The sequence below is a fragment of the Melospiza melodia genome, chromosome 7, assembly GCF_035770615.1.
Source record: "Melospiza melodia melodia isolate bMelMel2 chromosome 7, bMelMel2.pri, whole genome shotgun sequence".
Classification (NCBI taxonomy): domain Eukaryota; kingdom Metazoa; phylum Chordata; class Aves; order Passeriformes; family Passerellidae; genus Melospiza; species Melospiza melodia.
In genome coordinates, this window is record NC_086200.1 from 9,674,552 (window position 1) to 9,679,580 (window position 5,029).

A 5,029-nucleotide genomic window follows, 5' to 3' on the forward strand; every position below is an offset into this window, starting at 1 on the left:
AATGATCTTCATGCAAGCATGCAGTAAAGAACTGCTCCTGCTATCCTAACAAAGCGTTTGCTTTGGCAATTACACTCTTCCCATTCATCTTTTGATGCCGACACTTCAGGTTTTCCCCCACACCCCTGCAAGGCTGGCAGTCGCTGTTTCCCAGTTCCTGTTCTTCCCTAGAGATGGTGCAGTGGCTGCTTTGAAACATAAAGCCCTGAGATCTGGACAGCTTGAAGGAGCATGAAATGCTAACTAAGTGCTCGTATTAGTAACACCCTGGTCTGCACTGCCCAGTGCTCTGCAGCAGCAGCAGCAGCAGCAGCAGGACCATGCATCATTCCTGTTGGTGGATGTTCATGTTTCTGGTGTGCAAGAGCAATGACTTTGAGGAGGGACAAAAACGCCCCTCTTCAAACACTGGTCGTGCAAGGAGATGTGAAGTTTCACAGCCTTTTCTAGGATATTTCAGAAAGATCTAAGAGAATATTGTGGCATGGAGTAGGTCCCTAATTTTGTCTCCAGAGGAATCCCCACAGGGCACATTGACTCTGCTGCTGATGGCAACCCCATAAGCTCATGGACCAATTTTCCCTGCAATGTGCCTCCCTGCCTGAGCTTTACTAGGCTGGGACTAGACCCAGAGCTAAGCAAACACATGCAGCCAGGTGACATTGTGTAACATCAGAAGCTGGCAACCCTGAGGACTTTACTGTCAAAAGGTTACAGTTTGTACTGGGCACAGAAGTGTTTTTCCCTAAGGCAAAGCAAATTGAAATGTGAAGTTTCAAAGCTTCAAATGACTATGAAAGGAAACTGCAGAATAATTTCTGGAAGGGCAGCATTGTCAAGGATCATGCAGCCCACCAAGAGCTGGAGCTGAATCCAGAATTGCTTCTTCCAGCTGTACAGGAATTCATTCCACTGGCAAGCACTGGTCCATGGGAACAAATGATCCCCTAGCTCTGGGCTGAATGGCAGCCAGGCTGCAGTGCAGATTGGAGGAACCCTTGTCACTCGTTATTGGCCTCCCAGTGCACTCATCCTTCTGCAAACAATGTGCAAACAACACAGCTGGACTGCAGTCCCGGATAAATACACATACAGGTGATTGCCAAAGCAGTGCATCATTTCCCAGTGAAATCCATGACCTCTTCTTACCTATGGAATTGTGATTGAAGACACCTGTGAGCCAGATCTGTGGGAGATTGCAAAGGAGCAAAGCTTTGGGATTTGGGCACACTTCTCTTGGTTTCTTTGCTCAGGCCTTTGGTGAGCACAGAACACACCTAGGTAGAAAACCTTTGACTAGATAGGATCTTTTGGATCCATTGTCCCCCAGACAGGTCAATGGTGGCCCTGTTGTAATGCCAAGTAACAAAGAGCAGCACAAATGACACAAAGAAAAGATGGCCAAAGAGGAAGAGGAGAGTCCCAGTGAGGAAAGGATGTGGTGAGACACTGGCACATCGAGTGAGCTGCACTCCCATAATCTCTAGGCTGGCAGGTCCTGGTCTCACATTCTCCTCTTGGTTTTTTCAATTTTGTTTATTTATTTACTTTTTTTCATCATCAAAATGAAATATATAGAATTAAAAACATGTCATCAAAACTTAAAGACAGAATCAAAACACATTAGTTCAAAACTACATCTAAAGATCAGAACATATGTACATCTGTAACTATCAAGCCTAACGCATCAATCCTATTCTTCAAACACTCTTCACACAGGCGGCAGATTCTTCCTGAGCTTGGAGGAAAGAGAGCTCTTCTGGATGGGAGGCGAGGACTTTGTGGGTGAGAGAACATCAGAAGTGTTCTTCCAATGGAAACTGTGTTCTTCCCAAGGAAACTTCTCGGTAGGACTGTAACCAGCCAGATCTGCAAAATGGAGACACAAAGTTTAACAGAGAGGCAAACTTTAACAGAGGCCACCATGTAAACCTAAGCATCTGAAGCTCCATAATTCCTGGGACACATTTCCTGGAAATGTCCAAACAGCTGCACAGGGAAACATGCTCCTGCTGGCAGACACTGAGGCAGGCCAGGGCAAACCCTGAGCCACTTGCCCAGAGCTGGCACAGGCCCAGCCTGGCCTCTGGGCTGCCCTGGGACAGCAGGGAGCCCAGAGCCCTGTGCTCCCCAGGAATGGCTCAGCTGCACACGCACCCTCCTGCTCCTCTGCCTGCCCCACAGCTCAGCAGCCCCACAGCTCCAGGGGCACTGGCAGCAGCACAGCTCATTGCAGGGGCACATGCAGGGCACAGCTGTTCCCTGGCAATGTGCACAGCCTCTCTGGGCTGCCACAAGACCCTTCCTGCCAGCAGAGATTGGCCCAGCTCCCCCCTCACCTCTGCATGCGGCTGAGCCATGACTGCCCTTCATCTTGTCATTAATCTGGAGCTGCTCCAGGCCCCCATGCCATGACTAGGAAGAGCAATGGAGAGAGCGGGGGCAGATGCACACCACAGAGACCTGCAGCAGGATTGAGGCTCTTTTCAGCCATGTATCCCCAAATCTGCAGAACTTTGGGAAACAACAAATGCAGGGAAAACACGTTGTGGGCTATGAAGTTGCAGAATATCCAGCAATGCAGCCTGTTTCTTCTGTGGGGCTTGGCAATAGATCCATCTGAATGTTTTACCCTATTGCAAAGCTGAGGAAAGGGTGGCAGACAGTTTAGCCAGGCTGTCCTGTTCTAGAGAGTGTCTCTTGGGAACTATCAGGTCCAGCACCAACATTTAAGGCAGCATTTGCTCCAACTGTCCCATGGCTGTCGGCCTGTGGAGGTGCCTGTAAAGTGATTCATCTTCTCAAGGCTAACATGAAACATCAGTTCGCATAGAAAGTAGAGCTCTAAGGCCAGGACAGTCATACAAGACTCCTTTGGCAGGAGCTGCACCTGCTGTGCAGGCTGTGCCACACCCAGCAGATTGTCCCCCATGTGCTCCACGCCCCAGCAAGGACCCTCCTCATTTCTCAAGTTAGTGGCATCATGAGGAGACATGGTTTTCCCAGGGCCTCTGTGGTTAGAGATGTGAAATACCAAATACTGCTCACAGCTGCAATTGCAATTGCCCCTCTGCTCACAAAAGCACAAGGCTCTATCCTTGGCCTTTGCAGGCACTTTCACTTCCCCATCAGTCACCACATCTAGGAAAATCTGACAGACTGGGAGAACTCCAGGAAGCAGCAGGAAGCTGAGTCAGAGGATCTTTAGTTTGGATATCAGGAAAAAGCGTTTTTCACCCAGGGGGTGGCTGGGCACTGGAACAGGCTCCCCAGGGCAGTGGTCACAGCACCAAGCCTGACAGGGTTGAAGGAGCATTTGGACAGCAATCTCAGGCACTTGGTGTGACCCTTGGGCTGTTCTGGGCAAGGCCGGGAGCTGGACACGATGGTCCTGATGGGCCCCTTCCAACTCCCCATATTCTACAGTTCTGTGATTCTGAGAACTAATGGGCTGCAGGAGGGCAGAAATAAGTGACAAGAGGAAAGAAGTGAGGTTGACTGGAGAATCAAGTCACTGAGTTCACAGAAGATGCAGGATACAGGACCCTTCCCTCCCAGCAATCCCATTTTCTGTCTCATCCCTTCTCCCATCCACACACACGAAGGTGAAGAATATCACTAAAAGAAGAAGAACCTGCTTGACTCCCATGTCCATGAGAGCAGTCATTGCTCATGCAGGAGTCACATTCTCCACCATGATCCCCAGGGTCTGACTGGCTGCTTTCTGAACAAATTCTGGGGAGTTGGACACCATCTGGAGAAGGACCCGAGCAACCTCATCCACCTGAGAGTCCATGTCCTTCTTCAAGGTCACAGAGAGCTCTCCCAGAGTGACAATGGCAGAGCAGGACACCTTGGAATGGAGGTTGGTCACCTGGGGAAATCAAGAGGGGAAACATAAGAATCACCTTGGAAAGAAAATCAGTTGCCTTCAACAGAAGTCCCAGGAATTGACAACACATCCCACTGTGTCCAGAGGAACATAAAATTACAAGAAGAGCAGAAGAGCACAAGCACAGAAAGGCACTTACTCTGGCACCAATTTCTGGCCTCAGACCTTCTCACTGCAGGCCTAAAATAAAAATTTCTTTAAGTGTTCTACTTAACCCTACTAAAATGTCCACAGCTTTGATTTTAGGCCCTTTTACTAGAAAATAAAGCAAGGGCTGCTTTCAAATCATAAATGCACAAGTGATAAAGATAAAAGAGTCAGGTGCTCCCATTCAAAAAAGCAGCACCAGCAGTTGAAGCACTCAGCCAGGAAACAGAAAACACAGGCTCAGGTCTACAGAATAATTTGCAGTGTTGAATTACAGCTTGGGCAGAGACTGGGACTCTGGCAAATAACGTCATTAGTGTCTCAGTTTTTTGCATTTGCACATTGCATTATAAAGGCTCCACACTCAAAGATGAGTGTCAGATACCTGACCTGCCAGTAAATACAGCTGCATGTGCCCACAGATCCTACAGATAGCTGACAGACACTAGAAATCTCAGGCAGAAATGAAGGCAGATCCTGAGCACACATGGGGATGAACATGCACATACCTACTCTACACACCGTGTATGAAGTATGGGGGACAATTCAGAACAATGTTCTCACCTCGCTGGTAACTGCCAAGCAAACCTCACCAAGTCTACAAAGCAGGACCTCTGAATGGGATCCAGCCAGGTGTCTGATGGTGAAGAGTCCCTCCTCCTTCAGCTCCCTGAAAGGCAGAAGATTGATTTTTCTCTCCACCAAGGCAGCACCCTCTGAAATGACCAGGCTGGCAGCTCAGTTGAACAATGGGAGGTGCTTTTCAAGGAGCCCTTAATGAAATTGTGGAACGCGTTGCCCCAGGATGCTGTGGCTGTCAAAAGCATTCACAAACCCAAGAGGCAAAGAGAGGGGTTTCAGAGTGGCCATTTGAGAAGACAGCCTTTCTGATATCTCTGGCACATGAGGCCCCTCTGTCACTGCTTCCTAGGAGCTGTGAGACCGGGCCATGCTGCTGTTTGTTGTCACCTCCCTGTACCTGTCCCTGAG

General features: G+C 49.0%; 1 long non-coding RNA gene across 1 annotated transcript; it reads right to left on the minus strand.

Moving 5' to 3' along the window:
• Positions 1-1,676: 1,676 nt before the first annotated feature.
• On the minus strand, positions 1,677-4,734 carry LOC134420493 (uncharacterized). The gene is made up of 3 exons (XR_010028366.1): positions 4,604-4,734; positions 3,635-3,874; positions 1,677-1,869 (listed from the first exon to the last, which is right to left on the minus strand). It is a non-coding gene; the product is annotated as an uncharacterized LOC134420493 (long non-coding RNA).
• Positions 4,735-5,029: the final 295 nt, after the last annotated feature.